Source organism: Aedes albopictus, chromosome 3 (genome assembly GCF_035046485.1).
Source record: "Aedes albopictus strain Foshan chromosome 3, AalbF5, whole genome shotgun sequence".
NCBI classification, from domain to species: Eukaryota; Metazoa; Arthropoda; class Insecta; order Diptera; family Culicidae; genus Aedes; species Aedes albopictus.
In genome coordinates, this window is record NC_085138.1 from 225,164,880 (window position 1) to 225,190,620 (window position 25,741).

At 38.1% G+C, this 25,741-nt stretch overlaps 1 protein-coding gene across 1 annotated transcript in view; it reads right to left on the reverse strand.

Annotated features, from left to right (window-relative positions):
- Positions 1-25,400, reverse strand: part of LOC134291447 (potassium channel subfamily K member 10-like) — a 370,248-nt gene extending 344,848 nt beyond the window's left edge. Inside the window, exon 1 of the mRNA XM_062859186.1 lies at positions 24,102-25,400. The gene's annotated coding sequence lies outside the window, so the exon portion shown is untranslated. The remainder of the gene's footprint in view (positions 1-24,101) is intronic.
- Positions 25,401-25,741: the final 341 nt, after the last annotated feature.

The window sequence follows — 25,741 nt, forward strand, 5'->3', positions numbered from 1 at the left end:
ATAAGTTACTGTAATTTGTATGTAACTATACTGAAAGTTATGCCGTTTGAACCAATCGTCTTATTAACGACTAAATTGCAACTAAAAAAGCGCAAGAGGTGGAGCCAATATAAAACATCCATTCGTGATATAAACGGTTTTAATACGTAATCGAATTATAACCAAGATACAACATATAGTCGACTTACAAATTGTGACCGATTCGACAACTAGTCAGCTAGTCACCACATTCGTCACTGTCAGTGACTATGCGTCAACAGTTTCATCAATGTGAATAATAATTGTGTGAGTAAATTTACCGCAAAAAAAGGCTGAATGAGAACGTCAATTTTTGTGCCGCTCCTGATTTATTGGTAAAGCATGCATTCTGGCTCAGTATTTTCAACGCGCCTCAGTCTACTTATCATTTTGCCAGTGAAAATTTAGGCATTTGTAGTAAAAATGTACGCGCCATATTGCTTTGACTGAGTTCATTTCAGCAGCTTATTTAATGCACCCGTAAAATGCAAAAATTTGCTTGCTCAATATATCTTCACACGGTAAGACATAAACAACCAAAAAATGTTAACACTTGGGCGATTACTTCTCGTCGACAATCAAGGGGATGTCCATTTATAACGTAAAGGAATTTGATCATTTTTTGAACCACCCCTCCCTTATTTTATTTTTTTTTTTCGTAGGAAACCCCAAATATTTTAGTACGGAGCATACGATTTCTCAATCCCCCTCTCATCTAATATTATTACGTAATTGATGGATAGCCCTCAAATACCTTATGCCTTTTTTAAATTAATCTAAGTATTCTGCTAGCAACTGTGGAAGTGCATGTAGAACTTCTGTTTCATTGTAATGATCAAAAGAAGATGATAAAACTTGCGTACCATACACACTTAGTTTTTTCTGCCGACTGTCAGCAAAATAATTGCCGAGATCTGCACAGCCGAGCGCTCAGCAATCATCTCGGCAAAAGTTCAAATTGCTGTGCGATCGGCATTCTTGTATTTTGACGAAATGTCAAATGTTGCTGAAATCCCGGCAAAAATGTTGCTGTCTGCTCGGCAAAAAAAAATCAAAACCAATCACGGCTTGCCGAGTGATCAGTAAGTTGAAACATTTCATGAATTCCCTAAATGACAGTGTTTTTTCCTGGTTTACGGACAAATTTGTCTGTTTGTAGCCTTTTGTCATAAACTCAACATTGTTTTTGGATAATTAATTTTATTGTTGCGATTGATATTAAACCAAATATTACAGCGAAATAACTGATTTGCTCCGTCACTTGAAACACGGCTGGTGAACTAGAATGGCTGATTACCATGCCGCTGCAGCTCGTCGAAATTACGTCTGACAAGGAGTCTGCTGCAAAAATATGTAAAAACATTAAGGTCCCACGCAGCAGATTCTTACCTTGATTCTTACATTATTTGCTCTTAAAACTTCCACGATACTGCCAACTCAGACACCAAAACTTGAATTAAAATCGTTTAAAATCTTGACTCGAGCTACATTCCCTAAACACCTGCAAACACTTGAATTCAAGATGGTGCTAAAGAAAGATGCAAAGTGACAGCAGCTTTACTGAATATCAGCAAAACTGAATGCATTTGCCGAGATTTCGTCAAACGCGTTTGCTGATCTCGGCAAAAACAACGATTGCCGAATAGTTCAGTAATGTTTTTTTCCGAGTTTCGGTATTTTATGTTGTTGTTATGTATTCTCAGTAATTATTTTTGACGAATATCAGCAATAAGAGTATAAATTGCTGAACAATCGGCAATTTATTCAGTTGCCGTTAGATCTCGGCAATTTAGATTGCCGAGATCGAGAATCGGTTTTAAGTGTGTATATTTAAAAACGGAATGCTGTGTCCTAGGCTGTGTCTGACATTTTGCCTGATTAGGAATCAAAGTTGGTTCGAAAAAAAATGTCAAAATTTGAGCTAACGGAATGCATTTGCCTGATTAGGAATCAAAGTTGGTTCGAAAAAATGTCAAAATTTGAGCTAACGGAATGCTGCATCTTTTCGCCAGATATTTTTAGGAAGCTTCAGAAAACCACTATCTAGTCCGACTGTGACATATATTCAAATCCTTCCAGTGGTACCAGTCGCTCTGTACTAAGTAAATAGTGCAGAATTTAACAACAAATGAAGCATTTAACAGTGCTTGTATATTCTTTTTGGGTTGAGGAAGGAACGGTATAATGTACACACTAAGATTCTGATTTTCCAGCGCAGTAAAATTTTCGCTCAGTTCTGTAATTTTTTCATCTTTTTACTGAGTTTTCAACAGCAGATTTAACTCGGTACACTCGGTAATCAACATTTACCGTTCATCAGTAACGATAGAGTAAGGTGGGGCAAAAGTTCGACCCTAGTTGAAAATTCATTTTTTTTTCAAAAAGTCGAAGCAGATAGAAATAAAAGAATACCGTGTGGTGATTCTGCCATCCATAAGCTAAAATTTTGCTGAACAAAGTTACGCCAAATGTCTTTTCAATTTTGAGTTACAATACTTTTTGTATGTGTGTGTTCTATTCGAACTCTTGCCCCACCACTGGGGCAAAAGTTCGAATCTAGTGTTAGTGGAATTTCGCTAACCATAGCACATTATTTTGACACTTTGGTAATAGGAATACCTGAAACCACTCAATATTTGATGTTAAAACTGGAATACACTTTAAAACTCTATCTGAATTTTACCCAAATTAGGGTTAAATTTACTACACTAAAAATTAGTAGTTTTCCGCCAAATTCAGATAAAACAAATTTTTTTTTCAACTTTAATCGAATTTTCTCACTTATTTCATCACTCTTAGAGATAAAATGTACATTTTGCAAAATTTTAGGTTTATACCTAAAGTTGCCAAATGACTCGAACTTTTGCACCACAATTCGAACTTTTGCCCCACTATGTGTAAAATATGATTTTCAAATCTTTTTTGCAAAAAGTTATACATGCTAAAGCATCTTCAAAATATACCTAGTTACGCCCCAAAATAAAATATCGAATTCGATTTCATTACAATTCAATTCCATGCGTTGGAAGGACCATCGCATGTTACAATATTTTGATCAAAAACCAACATTTTGTCATAACTTTTCGAAATATTGATCAATTTTCATAATTTTTGGAATGAAAGACTCTTTTTCAAAAAGGGAACAACCGAACAACGAACAACCTTGACACCCGAAAGATATAATTTGGATTGAGCTCAAAAACTTCAAAAGAAACTCTTGCCCCACTCGAACTTTTGCCCCACTTTACTCTAATATTTGATGTTGGAACTGGAATACACTTTAAAGTTCGATCTGGATTTTACCCAAATCAGGGTTAAATTTACTACACCAGAAATTAGTAGTTTTCCGCCAAATCTAGATGAAACAACATTTTTTTTTCAACTTTGATCGAATTTTCTCACTAATTCCACCATTTTTAGAGATAATATGTAGATTTTGCAGAACTTTAGGTTTTTACCTAAAGTTGCGACATGACTCGAACTCTTGCCCCACAATTCGAACTTTTGCCCCACTAGTTATGTGTAAAATATGATTTCCAAATCTTATTTACAAAATGTTATACATGCTAAAATATCTTCAAGGTGTACCTAGTTACGCCCCAGAATAAAAGACGGAATTCGATTTCATTACAATTCCATTCCATGCGTTGGAAGGACCATCGCATATTACAATTTTTTGATCAAAAACCAATATTTGGTCATAACTTTTCGAAATATTGATCAATTTTCATATTTTTTGGAGTGAAAGACTCTTTTTCAAAAAGGCTTTGAACAACCTTGACACCCGAAAGAAATAATTTGAACTGAGCACAAAAACTTCAAAAGAAACTCTTGCCCCACTCGAACTTTTGCCCCACTTTACTCTATTTACCGTTCATCTGTAATTTTTGACAGTTCATTTGTAGAACTCGTTAACTCATTTACAGAGTATTCAGCAAAAGCGATAACCGAGCGTACCGAGTATAATCTGCTGTTGAGAACTCAGTAAAAAGATGGGGAAAATACCGAGCTAATCTTAGTGTGTATGAATTATTTATTGTGCAATTTACTGATGTTTATGATGATATTTCAATTTAATATGGAGCAACTATAGTATAATTATGAATCAGATGTTTAAATATGTAAATAAACTTGCATTTTTTTATGAAACAACACTATTTAACCTCCAATTAGTTGTTTAACTTCTTTAATATAATAAAAATATAGAATATGTTGAAAAATTTATGAAGAAAATGATACATTTTATTTGTACTTGACTTCGTTTTTTTGGAAACATTAAAGTTTTTATAGTGCATTTTATTATTTTTATGATCCCAAAAACCTTTTGACGCACATTTTGCAGCTTCCATCCCTTCTGTCAAAATTTTTCGTTATGTTTTAAATTAGTTCCAAGCAAACATGTTTATAACAATCAGTAGAGTAAGGTGGGGCAAAAGTTCGACCTTAGTTGGAAATTCAACTTTTTTCAAGAAATCGAAGCAGATAAAAATAAATGAATACCGTGTGGTAATTCTACCATCCATGAGCTAAAAATTTGCTGAACAAAGTTACACCAAATGTCTTTTCAATTTTGAGTTACAATACTTTTTGTATGTGTGTGTCTAATTCGAACTCTTGCCCCACCACTGGGGCAATAGTTCGAATCTATTGTTTGTGGGATTTCACTAACCGTAGTACACTATTTCGACACTTTGGTAATCTGAATACCTAAAACCAATGAATATTTTATGATGTAACTGAAATACACTTTAAAGTTCGATCTTGATTTTACCCAAATCAGGGTTAAATTTACTACACCAAAAATTAGTAGTTGTCCGCCAAATTCAGATGAAACAATATTTTTTTTTCAACGTTAATCGAATTTTCTCACTAATTCCATCATCTTTAGGGATAATGTGTACATTTTGCCGAATTTTAGGTTTTTACCTAGAGTTGCTACATGACTTGAACTCTTGCCCCACAATTCGAACTTTTTCCCCACTATGTGTAAAATACGATTTCCAAATCTTTTATGCAAAAAGTTATACATGCTAAAGCATCTTCAAAATATACCTAGTTACGCCCCAAAATAAAATATCGAATTCGATTTCATTACAATTCCATTCCATGCGTTGGAAGGACCATCGCATATTACAATTTTTTGATCAAAAACCAACATTTTGTCATAACTTTTCGAAATATTGATCAATTTTCAAAATTTTTGGAGTGAAAGACTCTTTTTCAAAAAGACTTCGAACAACCTTGACACCCGAAAGAAATAATTTGAATTGGCTTCTTTAACGCTGTTGAGATAACTCAATATTCTGAATCTGTATGTCAAACTGAGCCGAAATCCAAATTTTCATGAATTTTGGTGCCTGGGAACCTATTCAAAAATCAATTTGAAGTATGGGAGCGATTTCTCGCATCACCCCTCGTCACAGTTTGTACTGGGCGGAGCTGTCAAACTGTAGCCCAGCTGTCAAAAGATGATTTCAAAAAATCTCTTTGAAATTGATTTTAGGTACCAAAATAAAGTTCTAAAAATCTGAAAAAAATCATAGTGGCTCAGAAAAAGGTGCTCTTTCGTATGAAATCAAAAAATCAATACATTTTTCAAAATTTAAAAACCCAATTGAGCTCAAAAACTTCAAAAGAAACTCTTGCCCCACTTTACTCTATCAATGTTTTGGTTGTTTTGGTTTGTAAACGGTCGTAACTAAGATTCGTTGAAACAATCAGATTATACCTCAGTTACAAATTGGTTTCGCAAGTTTCAACTAACGATGACGTTTATTTACATTGCGCTAGTTGTTATAAATATGTTATACCTCAGTTTGGCTTCAACAACAGGATTTTAATATCCGTTGTTTCATGAAAACTCAGTTGCAACATATTTAGCAACGATGATCATTTCTATTTTAGTTGCAGGTGCTACTTGGGAAGCGGCAAAATAACAAATATCATAACAAAAAAATGTTCCTGGAGGACTAACTCAATAACATGTTTTGTTAGACCAATCACAACTTAATAACAGGTAATTTGTGAACTTATTACTGTTTTGTTATTGTTCATCACATATTTGTACATTCTCTATAGTAGAATAATAACTAAACTTGTTCTTCAATAAAGTATATTATTCAAATGTTATCTTGTGGATATATCCCAATAACTTTAACATAACAAAATAAGATTGCCCAACAAAACGTGTTATTAAAAAGATATATTTCGATAAGTTAACAATAACAAATTATGATATAAAAACAGGTTATGTGATTCTTTTGTTATCAATTTGCCTTTATCCTTCTCTGCTGATCGCTTATGTGTCGCCATTTCATTGGTATTTCGTCGTATTTTAACGAGTAATGGTTTTAAGTTGAAACAAATTAGATTCGTGTCCTCCCCATCGCTAGTAGCAACTTTGACCAGAAGAGAAAAAAACCCTAATTAAACCACCTAGCGGTGATGATGCCTTTCTCGTGCTTTAAAATATCCTTTCAACAAAACTCGAGTGACATGTTGATGACATTGACATAAATTCAAAATGAAAACTGCTAGCTAAATCTATTCAATATGGATACATTTTATATTAGCATAACATCCAACATTCAAAAAATATAAGACAACGATCCAAAACTCAAACCAAACAAGTGTCATGAAGCCGCAAAATTTTGAAACGTCCATTTTAGATTTTCCGGTCATCATTTTATGACTCCGGATATCTAACCCAACTAAACTAACCGCCATCTTGAACATTGAGACACCATCTTGGATGTTCTGGTATTCATTTTTGGACTCTGCACCTAAAATTACATAAAATAGTCGCCGTATTGAATTTTGGCATGTCGTTTATGATTTTCTGGTTACCAGTTTTGGACGAAGACCGGCATTCTTCCCCATTCAAACTAAGTCATATTGCAGACCTTGTGAAACAGCGCACAGCTTGGGTTTTCTGATTACAAATTTTGAATTCTGGACATATTTTCATACAAAATATGCCCATAATGCAAGAATTCAAAATCCTATAAAATAGGCACTAACTTGAATACTGGGCCATTATCTTGGACTTTGGACCGCTATCTTGGATACTCTGGTGGACTCCGAACATATTTCCCATACCAAATACATTTATTTTACATAGTTTTAGAGTTCAAAATTCCTTAAAAGAGCCACCATCTTCTGTTGAGGCGATCAAATTCTTATTTTTCCATTCAACGTTGACCCATCCTGCTATCAATTTACACCACAGGAATCTGAAATGGTCTAGAAATGGTACGATTTGATGAGATCGCTTTAGTTTTGTCTATATTTTGTTCTCATATATGAGAACTTAGACCTATTCGTCACTGTTGTTCATATCTAATGTTTATCAGGCCATTTAACAAAGCCACATTTCGGCGGGAACCCCGGAACGGGTTCCGGAACACTACTGGTTCAGATATGGTCTGAGATGGTTTTCCTGCTCATTGTCCATCAGGTCATCGAAAATGCCGTGGTTTCATGTTTGTCGCATGTATGGGTTTGGTTCAATTGTATATTTGGCCACTTCCAGCGGGACGCCTAGAACCGGTTCCGGAACACTACCGGTTCAGATATGATCTGAGATGATTTTTCTGCTCATTATCCATCAAATCATCGAAAATGCCGTGGTTTGATGTGCCGCATGCATTGGTTTGGTTCAATTGTATATTTGGTCACTTCCAGCGGGACGCCTAGAACCGGTTCCGGAACACTACCGGTTCAGATAAGATCTGAGACTATTTTCCTGCTTACCGCTCATCAGGTTATCGAAAATGCCGTGGTTTGGTGTGTCTCATGCATGAGTTTGGTTTACTTGTATATTTGGCCACTTCCAGCGGGATGACAAGAACCGGTTCCGGAACACTACCGGTGGTTTGATGTGCCGCATGCATGGGTTTGGTTCAATTGTATATTTGACCACTTCCAGCGGGACGCCCAGAATCGATTCGGGAACACTACCGTTTCATATATGGTCTGAGACTATTTTCCTGCTTACCGCTCATCAGGTTATCGAGAATGCCGTGGTTTGATGTGTCTCATGCATGTGTTTGGTTCACTTTGATATTTGCCACTTCCGGCGGGACACCCGGAACCGGTTCCGGAACACTACCGGTTCAGATATGGTCTTAGACTATTTTTCTGCTTACCGCTCATCAGGTTATCGAAAATGCCGTGGTTTGATGTGTCGCATGCATAGGTTTGATGCATTTTCATATCTGGTCCCTTCCTGGGGTACCGTTCCGGAACACCTAAATGGCCATATCTCCGGAACGGCTGAACCGATCCGAACCATTTTTAATAGAAAACAATGGGACCAGATTCCGCGTCGAATGAAACGTCGGTCATTGAAATCGGATGAGGTTTACTGCCAAAAAGTGATTTGAGTTTTTTTGTACCCACACATACAGACACACACACACACGCACACACATACACACACATACACACACACAGACATCACCTCAATTCGTCGAGCTGAGTCGATTGGTATATGTGATTTGACCCTCCGGGCCTTCTATCAAAAAGTCATTTTTGGAGTGAACATATAGCCTTTCCAGTACACTTAGTGTACGAGAAAGGCAAAAAATATAAGATCTTGTATAGGTAAAGTACGGAGCCATTTTATTTTGTACAAAATAAAACGTAAATTAAACAAGAATGCCCATTTACCTGTTTCAATGGGATTTGTTGTGTTAAAGAGGCATGGGTGCATCTTATCTGGTTGATTCACACCATTCTCACCTATTAAACAGGCTTGTATTCCTATTGTGGTTAATTTTGTCCCAAATTTACGTTTTATGATGTTTATCTTCGATATAACGGTTATTTTCATGAAAGTCAGCCCAAGTTGAGCTAACTTGAAAATTTCTTACCATATCATCACTTAAATTTTATTGTTTAAGCCTTAGTATATCCATTTGGTACAAACTCAAAATTTATTCTTATGGACTCTATTTCGCTACCGTAGAATGAAAAAAAATTTCGGATATTTTTCTTGCGTGCCGGAGAAAACGAATTTCAGAAAACAGAAGTGTACCGCTAGGCTCATAAAAACAAATAGAAAATAAAGTTATTCTATACCGTATGCTTTATTTAATCAGTATTATGTGGCTTTTCAATTCATGTATTCATTTTGGAAATATGAATCACATATGTGAAATAAAATGATATTTTCTAAATTTGTATTTTGTATGAGAACTTATTGGACACGGTGTAGTTACGATGATGTCCAATGGACATTGTCTGCATAATGCATCACACTTTAATTGTAAAAAAAAAAATATTCGTGGAATGTAGTCTATACTGCTGATGAAGCTTCAGTGCACAACTTTAATGTTTTTGGTACATTCATGGGATATTCCAGGCTTTCCAAACTTTTCTGGAATTAGGGCTTTCAAAGTGTACAGGCTCTACTCATAATATTACAAGTATCTCTATGTGTTGCTATTTGTGTGTCCACACTGGCATACAAATGGGCTCCAATGCATTCGGAAGTTTGGGTTGCAATATCTGTAAATCTTTGAATTTTTTTATTGCAACGAATGCTCGCGGAATATAACCTACGCCACTTCTAGAGCCTCAGAGTGCAATTCTGATAACCAAGCATCATTCACTTGGTGATCCAGGTCATCCAAACTTTTCTGGAACTCAGACTATCAAGCCTTGCAAGCTCTACTCTTGTATCTCTTCACTTCATCGATGCAATTCTTTCATGATTATTCACGAGAATTCTTCCAGGACTTTCCATGAAATTCTGCAATTCCTCCTGGAGTTCCTCAGGAATTACTCCAGCAACCTTTCGAAAATCCCCGCAGGAGTTCCTCGGGAATTCCTCCAGGAGATCCCTTAGGATTCCACATGACACTTTTTAGCACAGTTGTACACTGAAAATTTACCTTTTTCTTGTTTTTAAACTGTTTTTGTGCTTCGTTCTTTCGTTGCCCAGTATCTAACTGTTCGTAGGTACAGTCTTCTATAAGAAATTTAATATTTAAGGTTATTTAACCTCTCGGTATTTGACCACTACGCTTTTATGCTGCATTTGGCTACCATAATCACCATCTGTGGGTTAGTACAAGAATCGGTCTAGTAAATATTTTTAGGCCTTGTTCACACTTTGACCGGGCATGAGTGGAAAGAAGAACGCTCACTCACTCGCGTCGTATCAACTATAGTGAGTTCGATCAGTTCCTAGTGGTACTTTTGAGAAGGGTATATTTGGGTCCGGGAGGAGAATGAGGATTGATGGTGGAGCCAGCAAAAATTCGGGGATGGCTGACCTCGCGCTTCGGTGAGCCGGCATTTGTAGTACTATTGCTCATGGAAGGTAACACCACAGACCAGGCCCGTGCACAGAAGTGGCGCCAAGGGAGGGGTTTTTCCCAATTTCGACAAAAGACGGAGGGATGGCTAGTGTATGGAGCGTCGGTAAAGGGAGGGGGGGTTAACACCCAACCCATTCCCCCCCCCCCCCCAGTGCACGGGCTTGCCACAGACAAACACACGTAACACTCTGATAATAACCATCGTACACCGGTTTGACGGTCTATTAAAAAATTGATAGTTGGCCAACTGCCGTGCGATTGCATCGTTTTTGTTCGAGTGTGACGTTTGCCCACTACCACCACCTAGTTGATTGTTGACCAAACTCAGTCCCTTTAGCATTGAGCGAACATGACTATGGTTTGAATCGAAACATGTTCGATGTGCTACGTCTGTTTGTCTGTGGTAATATCGACGATCTGTCTAGCGACGATATAGTCGAAACCCAGCGATGTCGCAATGCCTCGACGATCCCTTCCCAGGAATGGACACAAACCGGTGTACTGGTGGTGTCCAGAAATCGCATTAATCCGTACATCCTTCCTAAAAGCTAGGAGAAGGATGCAAAGAGCCCGCCGCACCGATGATGAGGGTCGAGTGCAGAGAAGTGATGCCTACAGGGCGACTAAACTTTCATTGATCAATCTCTTTGAGGCACGAATACGTGCTAGCTTCGATAACACTAGTTTACAGCATTTTTGAACTCAGTAAGCTGATGATCATTTTTGGTGTAGAATCATTTCCTGAGTTCGAAAACGCGAAGGAAAAAAAAATACAGTAGAGCAGACATTTTTTCGACTTTCCATACAGGGCTGTCGATTTGAAATCATTTTTGTTCTATTTTTAAGCAAACTTGTTCCCTTCATACATCTCTATTTCCGTAACCAATGATCCGATTGAGCGGAATTTTCTACTGTAACTCGGCCACATATGATATATGAAATGAATGTCGAAATAGTTATTTATGCAACAAGTTGCAAAATGATGATTTTTTCAGCACGAGTCGTACATTTATCCAACGAGGCTTGCCGAGTTGGATAAATACGACGAGTGCTGAAAAAATCGAGTTTTGCAACGAGTTGCATACAAAGTTTTTTGTAATTACGAAAAACACCCATTTAGTGCAGTCTTTTCTAGCTACACAAACATGTATCAGTAGGAACCACGTGCGTGCGCTCATGCTTGTCGGCGTAGTTTTTCGTTTGATCAGGTAGGCTCTGGTGTAGTAGGCGTCACCAATGATCGAGCTCCCGTTGTCAAACAGTTGTGCGCGGGCAAAAGCAAAAGCAGATTCAGCAGCTGCCTCTACGCTTGATTTGTAAGTAGTTCGAATCCGAATTGAAATTGTCCTGATTCGGATTCAAGCTGCTCAGTAGATGTAGAGGCAGAGGCTGAATCTACGGAAGGCATGGTGGTAAGTAAAAAGTACGTATGAGCAAAAGTGCCGAAAAGTGCTACTTTTCAGCACTCTTAAGAGTGCCGAAAAGTAGTACTTTTCGGCACACTTGCATTAGGGGTGAAAAGTAGGCCATTTCAGCAAACTTCAGTCATCTGAAATGTTCAACTTTCCACAACGTAATTACAAAAAATAATTTTTAAACTGTTTTTTTTTTCTTTAAAAAAATACATTTCTTCACATATTATTGGAAATTTTGCTAAAAAGATTGGTGGGTCGCGAAAGTTTAAAAGATATTGTAATCCATGTCATACTGAACTTATGCCTAATTATTTTGATAGCCATTCTGGGAATCCACAAATACTCTTTTGAATTTATTGGAATTATGTCTACAAATTAGGTTTCTCCTTATTTCTATCATTGTTTTTGCATTAGTGATCGTGCTGCCGTCTGTGTATTGAGCTATGAGGCTACTACAAAAAAAAATAAGAATCTGGTAAATTTTATTTAATTTTTCATATGTTCTTGGAGAAACGCAAGATTTTACAATTGCGATTAGATTTTGGTTGGAATTTAATAATGGTGCCACTGCTGCTGCTCTTTATTTTACAAAAAAAAAAGTTGAAGAATGCCTATTTGACTATCCAACAGTACTACCATTCTGAAAATACCTGTTGATAGGGAGCTCAGCCGCAGCATAGAAATCAAAATATGCGCTGTAAGTCTCAAAAAAGTTCAAAACTTCTGAGAATAAGTGTTACGTAGCGCAAGCTTATCACAACTATCAATTGGATTCTTCGAGGGTATCCAATCCAAATTATTCATGCCATCATCAAAATATCCGAAAATCCCGAACATGAAGCGTGACCCAAAATATCATCAATTTGTGAATCGAATGTGTTTGTATTATAACAATATTCTATATGATTTTCAAATTGATAAATAGCCTTATTGCAACTAATCAACGCTAAAGATTGGTGGGAACGTACCTCGGGAGTGTTATTAGTGTATGGGGATACATCTTATATAACCTGTAAGATGTTTTATAAGCCGCCATTTTTTGCGCTGTTTTGCTTATATAAGTGTTCAATATTGAGTTAAGAATACAAAAAATAAACAAACGATTATGTATGAATCGTGAAATTATAACAATTATATAACAAGTTGTGTTACTTGGGTAGTGTAATCTCTACCAGACATACAACACCACCCCCTGGGGTGGTGCCTGCATGGGTACCCAGACAACCAATTTACACGTATAAAGAAGTTTATGTTCATGTTATACGTACTTTTATGCGGTAAAGTTACATCGCATAAGATGCAGTAAAAGTGCCTTATGCGTACAAAAGTGGAGGCGCTATACGTGCATTGACGGAAAAATAATAACGCTATATGACTTCAGGCGATATCTTATGCGATGCACGGTGTGCACTAATACGACGTAATATATCATCTTATGCGACTTAATAATATTCGAAAAAAAACATTTTTGTCACCTTTGTATCGAACTAAGAACCTTTGGATTTTCGAGCCACACTTCACACTGAACACCAAACACTACTTATGAATCACACTGATTAAATGTCATGACCTTCTAACTCACCTCAGTGTCTGAATGCACTTGGTTTCCGTGCGCTACCTAGAGCTCAAAATGACAAAACGTGATTTCCCGCACAGTTATCACTACCTCTCTCTTGCTAGCACCACCCATTATAAATGATCAGGTCATTGAAACAAAAATGATGACTTTATAACTTATTTTGTAACCATAATTATGACTGTTAACTTTTTGTAGCTTTTTGGCACTCTTTCATTGTTATCACATATCACATCGCAATATACCAACGTTAACGATTCTAGCTTATGCGAGTTTGTATGCACATTTTAACGAGTTTATTTTTACTTTTATGCGATTTAGTTTGTACACCAATGTGAGTTTCACTGATATAATTAGAAAAATATCAAGCGAAGTCGTATAATCATCGCAGTGTGCAATTATGCGAATTCAATTGACACTTTGCGAGTCCGCTCGAACTCTTTTGCGAATAAGTAATGTTCGTCGCAATAAAACATCAGAGTATCGTCTACTACGATGTAGTTATAATATAGTTATAATAAGTTCAAAAAATAACTTCATATGCGATGAAAATTGTCATTCAGCCGCATATATATGTGATAGTGAGTTAAATAGTACTTAATACGATATACAGCGTACATCCTTATGTGATTTCCGGTTGTCTGGGTAGTCATGGTCAAAACGAAGGGCGCGTCAGCACCTTCAGAACGCTCGCCCGAGATGCTGCAGAAGATAGTGGAAACGTTGTTCCTGCTCCACCGTATGGCCAAACCGGTCAAAGCGAGGTTGCCTCGGCGGCGAACAATGAGTTCATCACAATAGTGAAGTCGCTCAAGTTGAACAAGGTTCCGGGTCCGGATGGTACCTCCCGACAATAGCTATTAAGGCGGCCATCGAGGCTATCTTTGACATATTCAGAATAGCTATGCAGACTAGACAGAGGGGTGAATTTCCGAAGAGGTGGAATGGACAAAGACTGGTTCAACCGCCCGACCACGGAAAGCCACACAGCGACCTGTCGCGTCGGTATACAGACCTATCTGTCTATTCAACACTGCCTGGAGTGGATCATTCTGTCGAGCCTAGACGACTCTGGGCTCTCGGGTAACCAGTTCGGCTTCCGGAAGGGTTGAACGACGATGGACGCTGTTAGGGCTGTAACATGGGCTGTAACCAAAACGGCCAAGATAGCGCTCCAAAAGAAGCGAAGAGGAATCCGCTATTGCGCGGTCGTCACGCTATAAGTAAAGAATGTATTCAACAGAGTCAGCTGGGCCGCCATCAAGTATGCCTTACACCATTTAGGAGTCCAAGATTTTTTTCCCCAGGCTCTACTTTTAACCACTGCGTCCATTATTTAGGAATATTGTGGTATGACCCATATTTAATTTGCCAACTCGTTTTATAAAGTTTACCCTGTTGGGATTACTTCTCCAAATTTCCAAGGGCTCTAGAAACCCTTTACCAAATATCGCCAATCTATGATGGTACAGCACTCCGCAGTTGCAGAGTAAATGCTCGGCAGGAGTCCAAGATAGCCTTTGCTGCATATTGGAGAGCTGCTTCCAGAACAGGGTGTTAATCTACGAAACCGAGGAAACAGAAAAGATGTACAACATCACCACGGTGGTACCTCAGGGATCCATTCAGGGCCCGGTACTATCCCGGCTAGAAAATTATATCAAGTTTGTATCATATTTTGTTATGACGTTGTAATATTTTTCTCTAACTTATTATGTTATAAATTAGCTGCAGGGTGATGTTCAAATAACTAAAAATTGTAACAAAAAGTACACTAGTCTAATCAAGATCATATCTTTTTTTTCTATCTGTATTAACGAGATGGTAAGCTCTAGGCTAGTTCATCTCGGGACCCACGCTTTACATCCCTTCCGAAGGAAGAACTCATATTTTGTGAGTTTGTCGGGAGTGGGATTCGATCCCAGGTCCTCGCCGTAATAGTCAAGTGTTCTAACCATCACACCAGGTCCGATCCAAGATTATATCTTATTTTGTTATAATCATATCAAAATTATAACAAAATGTGATTTTAATTGTAGCCTACAGGTTTCTATCATAATTTGATATAATTTTGTTGTCAAGAGCAGCGTTTCTCAAACTGGTGGGTCGCGGGCTGATTTTTAGTGGGCCGCAAAGGCTTGGGCAATATTGTAATGAATGTCTTTATTAACATTAGTCGAATGATATTACTCGCTAGCCATTTTCAAATTTACAAATACTCCTTTGGAGAATCGGCAGAATTATTTCCAGTACTTCGGTTTCTCCTTAATTCTATTCAAAATTCTGTATTATAAGTCTTAGCCTGGAGTTTATTGAATATTTAAAATACTGTCGGAGTTCTGATATCGATTCTTAAACTATGAGCTTTCAATCAGAAGGTTTGAGTTTAGGGTAAAATTTGCGATTTTACTTGTGTCCTGGAGAAAAATGAATTCAAGTAGCAGCTTTCCATTTTCAGTTGCATTTACACGCAAAGTTTAGCAGTTGATATAATACTGGACTTCGACAAGATAATCCAGCAGTACTATAATCCTAAAACTCTAATTGATGCTCACACACGCGCTGTAAATATTTTAGCCTTTACAATCCGATCTTTCATTTTAAAGTAGATTTTTAAGTTCTGCAGTTCATGCTTCTGCCAGCATGCCTTCAAACGTTTTGAATAAATTGTATGATTTTTGTTCATTTCTAGAATATGTAAGAGAGAACCTGAAACCTATTCTGTAGTGTTGCATGGAGCCAGACTGATTAAATATATTAGAAACTTGGAAACTTATCTCAAATTTGTGTGCTTCGTGGCCGTGCGGTTAGAGCCGTCAGCTGTCTGGCCGGTTCAATTCCCGCTCTAGTCGGTTAAACTTTTCGTCAAAAGGAAAATTCTCCACTGGACCACTGGGTGTATCGTGCACAGATCGAAAAATGAGTGTAAAATTCTGTGACATATGATGCACATAATTGGAGCGTGGGATATCACAGAAGTTTACATGACATATCATGTAAAGTTCATGAAATATCATGTAAACTTCCATTATATGTCATGTAATTCAGCATGACTCTGAGAGTTTACATGACATATAACACAAATTTACATGATATATCATGTAAACCATCATAACATCAAGTTTACATGACTAAAATGAAGTTTACATGACGTGTAAATCTCATTATTTTTATCTGTGTGTGTTGTCCGTTGTCTCATGTTTGTGATTGTTCAGTCTGTACAACCTCTGGTCGAAGACGGTGTTGTGTTTTTTTTTTCAATTATTTAGACTAACAGTTTACTAAAGCTGGACACCTGAGCACCTTAACCTTACTTTGACTTTTCCAAAAATCGAGAAGAGCACTATCAATAAATAAAACATTGTTTTTAGTTTAAATACTATGTATCGTAAGTTTATCAAAACGTATGTAAGGCTGATACAAATTTAATTTTGACTTTTTGTCTCCCCCCCCTCCAAAATTTTTTGGCTGGATTTCGCATTTTGCATGCCTTCAAACGTTTTGAATAAATTGTATGATTTTTGTTCATTTCTAGAATATGTAAGAGAGAACCTGAAACCTATTCTGTAGTGTTGCATGGAGCCAGACTGATTAAATATATTAGAAACTTGGAAACTTATCTCAAATTTGTGTGCTTCGTGGCCGTGCGGTTAGAGCCGTCAGCTGTCTGGCCGGTTCAATTCCCGCTCTAGTCGGTTAAACTTTTCGTCAAAAGGAAAATTCTCCACTGGACCACTGGGTGTATCGTGCACAGATCGAAAAATGAGTGTAAAATTCTGTGACATATGATGCACATAATTGGAGCGTGGGATATCACAGAAGTTTACATGACATATCATGTAAAGTTCATGAAATATCATGTAAACTTCCATTATATGTCATGTAATTCAGCATGACTCTGAGAGTTTACATGACATATAACACAAATTTACATGATATATCATGTAAACCATCATAACATCAAGTTTACATGACTAAAATGAAGTTTACATGACGTGTAAATCTCATTATTTTTATCTGTGTGTGTTGTCCGTTGTCTCATGTTTGTGATTGTTCAGTCTGTACAACCTCTGGTCGAAGACGGTGTTGTGTTTTTTTTTTCAATTATTTAGACTAACAGTTTACTAAAGCTGGACACCTGAGCACCTTAACCTTACTTTGACTTTTCCAAAAATCGAGAAGAGCACTATCAATAAATAAAACATTGTTTTTAGTTTAAATACTATGTATCGTAAGTTTATCAAAACGTATGTAAGGCTGATACAAATTTAATTTTGACTTTTTGTCTCCCCCCCCTCCAAAATTTTTTGGCTGGATTTCGCATTTTGAGGGGGCAGACAAAAAAATATTTATCAAAATATTGGGTTTTGCTAAACACTCTTTAACAAATCCGATGAGTTTTTAATATTTTTCATATCAAATGCTTTATTATTTTTATCCCCTCCCCTCGACCAGCTAAAGACTGGTGGGACAAAAAGTGAAATAAATATTTGTAACGGCCTAATTAATAAAATGTATTTATTTAAAAAGTCAGTCCGAATTTGCAAAAATGACTTATTTTATAAAATTACTTGCGGGTGGGTCGCCAAGATCTTTAAAAATCGAAAGTGGGTCGCAAGCTGAAAAAGTTTGAGAACCCCTGGTCAAGAGCATCCAAGGCACATCAAGGTGGTCAGCGCGTATATAGTACCTAGAGGAAAATCGCTTTCGATGCTATCATTTGTATGCTTCAAGGTTAGTGTGGCGAAATATCGCAAATCGAAGGCAATGGATCCGGCATCACAGCCACAAGGAATCTAATTCCGAGAGTTTGCTGACCATGACGCCAGCTATTCCTCAACCTATCATCCTGCGACTAGGATAGATATCGTGGTTTTCACAGAGACATGGTTGCATTCCAACATCTACAAGTCAGGGCTTGCCTCTCATGTTACAGTATTTTCCGTTGCGATAGGAGGTCAACTATCAGTGATCTTGAACGTGGCGGTAGTGTTTTGATTGCGGTGAAATCGTCTCTCGACTGCTGGGCTGGTCAACGGAAGTGCAAGGCTGTGGTAGCCTCAAACAAGCTATTGTGTGTATCGAATTTCAAAGTTCATCAGGGTGGAAGGTTTGATAGCATCCAACATCATCGTGAATCCACATTCACAATGCATTGGATTCACAAATATTAACACACAAGCTGTTGCATTCTAAAAAATGGCGGTGACGCACCCGGGTACGTTCAGTAGCTTAGCGGAATCGCATACAATGTCTGTGATCGTAATTGTGGGTGATCGTAACCTTCCCAGTTACGGAGAGGGAGAGGGACGATGACGTCAACCCTCTGTTGCCGTCTAATGCATCATCTGAATAAAAAGTCATCTGACTTGAGACAAGTGGTTGCTTCTGCTCTGCACCAAATTAACACCTTTTACAACACGTTAGGTCGCACACTGGATTTGGCATTCGTTAATGGTGATGGGAAGATGTAGAGCTGATGGAACCACCGACATCCCTTCTTACAATTGATGACCATATTGATGGATCCATATCAATTCCCGTTCCAGTGGGGAAAATTTTCTTGATTCTCTGGGCATAGTGTATCATTGTACTTGCCTCACAATATACAAATTCATGCAATAGCAGCCCATCAATTAATAACTGTGGAAATGCTCAAAGAACACTAAGTTGAAGCAAGGTAGGCCAAGTTACAGTGGGGGACATAGAGCTATGAAGAAGAAGAAGAAGAAGAAGAAGAAGAAGAAGAAGAAGAAGAAGAAGAAGAAGAAGAAGAAGAAGAAGAAGAAGAAGAAGAAGAAGAAGAAGAAGAAGAAGAAGAAGAAGAAGAAGAAGAAGAAGAAGAAGAAGAAGAAGAAGAAGAAGAAGAAGAAGAAGAAGAAGAAGAAGAAGAAGAAGAAGAAGAAGAAGAAGAATAATAAGAAGTTTCAATTTCTTCGAATATTTTCGGACGGCTAGTTGAAAGGAAGGCAATTATTGCCGTGAGTGTAAATGTAAACTTATACCTCTTTCTACATTTGACATGTGACCCAAGTGGTCAGATTTCGTATCAGATGCGTCGTCAGATGCAAACGGCATTCAGGAAGGTAGTGCTACAAAGAAGTAGCCACCTAGCCACCAGTCAGTGAAAACTCTATACAAAATTTCAAGTGAATCGGTTTGAAATTGACTTAGTTATAGCGGCAAGTGCTCAAAATAGGTACACCTGCCCAAATGGTACTAGACCCTATATTCGAATAGAGGTAACACGCATGAAATGATTCATAATCGAAAGGTTATAGAGGAAACTTGATCTAACGATACTTTCCCAAGTACGTCCATATTGATCTAAGCGTTGCGTTCAGTTCATTTCAGTGTGGAATAGACTAAAGGATTCTGCTTCCTGGTAAGTGGGGACGCGTGATAGAATTTTTGTTTTTGCTTGTTTTCACATGGAAAAGTAGTCGATTGTGCGCGATGGTTTGTGTATATTGACCCATTGTTAGGTCACATCACCAACCATAGGTGACTCCTAGACCTGACAATGTACCCTACCCTACTAACAAAAACTCCTTCCTGAAACTTGGCAGAATAACTTGGAAATGACTCGTGGCCAACCAAAAACCAGCGCTGTCAATACTCTTTTGTGAGTTGTGTGTTGCTTGGGTCATATTGAGGGTGGCGTGTTCGATTCCCGGGCCCAGGAAAAGAACTCAATAACTTTTCGAATTGAAGATTTTCTTGACTTTCTTGAGTATGGAGCATCTGCCACACGATATACACATGCAAAATGGTCATTGGAAGCTCTCAGTTTTAGATAACAATTGTGGTTTTCCAGATGGATAACAGATTGGTTTCACTCCTATATGACCGACCGCAAAGTGTTTGTTAGTATTAACGACACGCAATCTCGTCACTTTCCTATCACTTTTGGCGTGCCCCAAGGCAAGGGTGATCACTGATCATATCCAAATTAAGGGAAGAAGGACATTTCGACCAATTCTAGTTAAAAAAGGAAGCTCTCCAAAAATTGCATACACTTTCTAAAACGGTAGCAGACAAAAACGAAAAATTCACGTTATTACAACTCGATTCATATCTATTCAATAGAGTATACAGATTCTTTCAGAAGCTAGCCGAATCTCTCAAAAATTAATTGAAATCCAAAATCTCCTCGAATTAAAAAATCAAAAGTTTATCATTTTTGGTGCACTGTGATTGTTTTCATTTAAAGTTTGAAAGGGACTTTCAAACTCGAAGGCACAAACGCGAGTGTATTGTAGATTGGCATCCAAACCGAAAAGAGAGATGGGTTTGTTAAAGAGGAGTGTTCATGGTGTGGCTTCGGAGCCAGTTTGGCTTTTTATTCCGCAGAATCATTCTGTGACTGTTTTGTGGCTTAGTTGGTTAAAACGCTGGTCTAGCGAAACAGAGTCGTCACTTATTGGTTTGTTTTGCTAACGTAAGAACTAGGTACACGACATTCACAAGACGCGACACGCGAGACAAGACATAACACTTATCGTTCTTACAATCGTCAAAGGGTTAAAATTACCTTTGTTGTCGACCGGTTTCGGGTGTGATGTTACCCATCCTCGGGACAATGTCCGAAAGGTCGGACATTGTCCCGAGGATGGGTAACATCGCACCCGAAACCGGTCGACAACAAAGGTAATTTTTAACCCTTTGACGATTGTAAGAACGATAAGTGTTATGTCTTGTCTCGCGTGTCGCGTCTTGTGAATGTCGAAACAGAGTCGTGGCTTCAAATCCCACCAGAATGCGATTTTTTCACAAATTTCATCTCTCAATTTGACAATTAGCAACATTTTGTGCCTTCTAGTTACAAGTTTTTCCTGTATGTTTCAGACATACACTGTGGTGCATAATTGATCGGACAAACGCCGATTTTCATACAAAATGGCCAAGTTTGAGATGCTGTAACTATGGTTTGCTTTGGTGGATTGAGCTCAATTTTTAACACGGAACTACAGATATGCTGAATTTTGTGTATACAAAGTATAAAATGTTTTCGTTCACAGGTCTGGGCGTGGCAAGGTGTTGAAAATATTGCAAAAGTGATCGGACAGCGGTACCCCTTTGATTTACACGCGAGCCGCTGTCAGATCACTTTTGCAATATTTTCAACGCCTTGCCACGCCCAGACCTGTGAACGAAAACATTTTATACTTTGTAGAGTAAAGTGGGGCAAAAGTTCGAGTGGGGCAAGAGTTTCTTTTGAAGTTTTTGAGCTCAATTCAAATTATTTCTTTCGGGTGTCAAGGTTGTTCGAACCCTTTTTGAAAAAGAGTCTTTCACTTCAAAAATTATGAAAATTGATCAATATTTCGAGAAGTTATGACAAAATGTTGGTTTTTGATCATAAAATTGTAACATGCGATGGCCCTTCCAACGCATGGAATGAAATTTTAATGAAATCGAATTCGATATTTTATTTTGGGGCGTAACTAGGTATATTTTAAAGATGCTCTAGCATGTATAACTTTTTGCAAAAAAGATTCGGAAATCGTATTTTACACATAGTGGGGCAAAAGTTCGAATTGTGGGGCAAAAGTTCGAGTCATGTGGCAACTTTAGGTAGAAACCTCAAATTCTGCAAAATGTGCAAATTATCTTTAAGAGTGATGGAATTAGTGAGAAAATTCGATTAAAGTTGAAAAAATATGTTGTTTTATCTGAATTTGGCGGAAAACTACTAATTTTTGGTGTAGTAAATTTAACCCTGATTTGGGTAAAATCCAAATCGAATTTTAAAGTGTACTCCAGTTCTAACATCAAATATTAAGTGGTTTCAGGTATTCCTATTACCAAAGTGTCAAAATAGTGTGCTACGGTTAGCGAAATTCCACAAACACTAGATTCGAACTTTTGCCCCAGTAGTGGGGCAAGAGTTCGAATAAAACACACTCATTCAAAAAGTGTTGTAACTCAAAATTGAAAAGATATTTGGCGTAACTTTGTTCAGCAAAATTTTAGCTCTTGGATGGTAGAATCACCACACGGTATTCATTTATTTTTATCTGCTTCGATTTTTTGAATTAGGTTGAATTATCAACTAAGGTCGAACTTTTGCCCCACCTTACTCTATACACAAAATTCAGCATATCTGTAGTTCCGTGTCAAAAATTGAGCTCAATCCACCAAAGCAAACCATAGTTACAGCATCTCAAACTTGGCCATTTTGTATGAAAATCGGCGTTTGTCCGATCAATTATGCACCACAGTGTAGGTACCAGCAATATGCTCCATTGTAGGGATTTTTGATCTCATTAAATGTGATGTTTTGATTAAGTAAAATTGCGATAATATGGCTTAACAACTTAATTATTTGCTTTCTGGCTTTATAACAGTTGAACTTTAGCAGCAAACGCTGAATATTAATTAGAACGAATCATAGCCATCTCAGTTTTCCGAAATCCATAACTTTTAACACGGGCTGCTTTTGCCAAACTCCATTCCAACTCCTGGAGATTTATCAGATAATTCAGTAGATTTAATACGTCCCTGGAGCTGATCAGAGCTTCTAAATAATATCCACATAATATGAGTTTAGCTGAGGTAGACAGTTAACCCCATTGGTTTGAATAATAAATATCGAACTGATGCATTCAGGATACCAACCAATGAAAATCTTGTTGGTAGGCAGTGCTTGGACAGTGATACGTTTTTTTTTTAACCCAAAAAAAAAAGGACATTGGTATGGGGAAGGATGACATTTGATTTTTGTTCAAAAAGAAGGACATTTCCTCCTTTGGGAGACTATACTATAAGGCAGTGTCCCGGGACCGCTAATTTTCGTGATATTAGTGAACGATCTCTGCTACTTATTGAAATCAGAAATAAAGTACTGTTTGCTGATGGCCCAAACATATATAGAACTCCTACGTCTTCGTCTTTGGGTCGACCAAGTGGAGGACGATCTGCGGACCCTACGCAGAGTGCGGAACTGAAGACAAACAGCCATGGACCGAGTGGAATGGAGGAGGCTACTATGTACAGCAGAGGCCACCCCGGCCTTAGCCTGATCGGGATCAGGGTCTTTCGTAGTGAAAACGTAGAGTGCTCTCGGTCTTTACTTTTGTAGCAACAACCATTACACTATAACACTCCAACATTCCTTTCCCCTCCCTACTGTTGTAAGGACTTGGCCGGCGCCGTTATGGATCATAATTAAGCTACCAGAATCGCACATTGAGAATAAGCGGAATGTCCTAGCCCTTATTCGTTTGGATATCAGTGCAATTGATACCCGATTTGGTCAATTGATTGTTTAATTTAACAAAAAAATGATGTATGTTTGCTAGTAGTACATTTGATGAGACGTAAAAATATATAAAATTTCTGCAAAAAGTATCTATGTTAATGTTCTGTACAATTCGAATAAAAGATACATTTAATAATAAATACGAGCGGCACAGTCACGCTAATAGAGCCAGGGTCTACGTAACAAACACCATGTAACCAGTAAATGCTGCTTTTGGATTACCTACTCATAACTAATTTCGGTTCATTTTCTCATCTGATGCTGCCGGCAATTTACATGCAGTGCCAAAGCATTTTCAAATGACTTCAAACAAAATAATTTGAGTCGAATACCAGCACCTGATGCCCCCATCGATAATCACACTTTTGATTGCCCATTCATTAGCAAATGTGCCCGAAAGCGTTTCACAGCCGATGGAATGAAATTTATTTCAATGTTCCATCAGCATAGCAGTAACTAATTATTACTAGACTCTAGCTACTAAATTATAAATAGCCTCCTACCTGCCAGTTGGTTAGCCACTGCCGTTGATTAGAGAGCTCTCATCTATTAAATAACCATCACACAGTGTTATCCGATGGGCTGTCAAATTGGGACAGTAGCACATGGGGTTCCCATAAAACAGCATCCAGCAGCAACTGTCGGGTCTTTTCGAGTACCACCTCAACAGCACACTCTCACTAACACCTCACTATACGATAAGCACGGTCGCCTCATGGTCTGGTAATGATTAATAATTTATTCCTCGTTCGCTGCCGCTATCTATAATCAATCACATTTACAGCTCTCCAACGACGACGACGAGTGCTAATAACACCGTTCCACTTTAGTATTCATCACTAAGACACGCGTTCTGCCGCATTGACCACACGAGACTAGGCTTGAACATAATCCTCGTGAAATTAGCGAGCCTTGGTTTCGTGTTTATTCTATGACCAAGGATCAACACACAGTCGAATCGATTTCCACTACCTCATATGGTGCACTGACATACGTACATCATACGAATAATCCGACAGGATGCATGTGAATCTCATTCCACAACCTGATGCAGCTGCCGACACCAATCTCGTAATTAATTTTCCAGTATTTCACACTCAGTATATACACGAGCGCAGAACTATTTTCAGCATTTCACTGGAATTTTATATCCTTTCATTCGCTTCAAAACATCCCAATCCCGGCTGATTCCGTATTCACATCATCCACAGCATCCTTCACACTTCTAGTTCAAACACACGTGGAAATAGGTTATCGGGATTGAACACCTTCCAATTACCATAGGTCAGAAGCCACAAAATTCACCCCCCGCCTGGAGCCAAATCGAGCACCCCGACAGTCGCAAAAACACCGTAAAAGAAATCCACCAGTCGAAGAGAGATATCAGCCCACTGACATCGAATGCCTGTACACACTGACAAGAAATAACACCATCCACCAAAAATGGGAATGTCCGTCCAGCCAGCAAAACTTGGCACTACTACTCGGTTGACGTCTCGCGGTTCACTGAGGATGTAAAATGGATGCAGTGGGAAAATTATCTTGAAATTCAGACACACGGTCCTTCACAGAGCATTAGGGCCATGAAACGGGTGTTAGAGAGCCGCCCCTACTGCGCATGACCCATTTACAAGAGATCCTTCTGAACCAGAGTGAGAATAGTGCTGAATGCACACATTGCGCTCCAATGACACCCTACCACTGTGAATCGGAATAGGATGCTCCACAGACACGATAAGGCTTCTTCTGGTTACACACCACTGATCCGGTGCCCTATTCCGCTGGAGAAGAGTGGCCTACATCTGGCGGCGCGGCCTGTGCGATGAAGTACGAAAGGCTTTGGGAATGAATGCAACATTCATGATGAATACGCCGGCTTGTCGGTGAAGCTTTCAGTGAAACATATATTATCTAACCTATAACCTTTTCTGCAGTTATATCTATTGAACAACATTGTAGTTCTGGATAAAATGCAATATCAAAAAGGTCAAGAGTGTGGAGGCCAGCCTGAAAACATAGAGGTATTTTTTTGTAGTGTGTTTTACCAGCTTGCAAAATTAACTTTATTGTGTTTCAACATGCAGAGATCAAAACTACATAAAAGCAAAACTATGTCCTTATTTCCGCCGAAAAAACTAAGGGC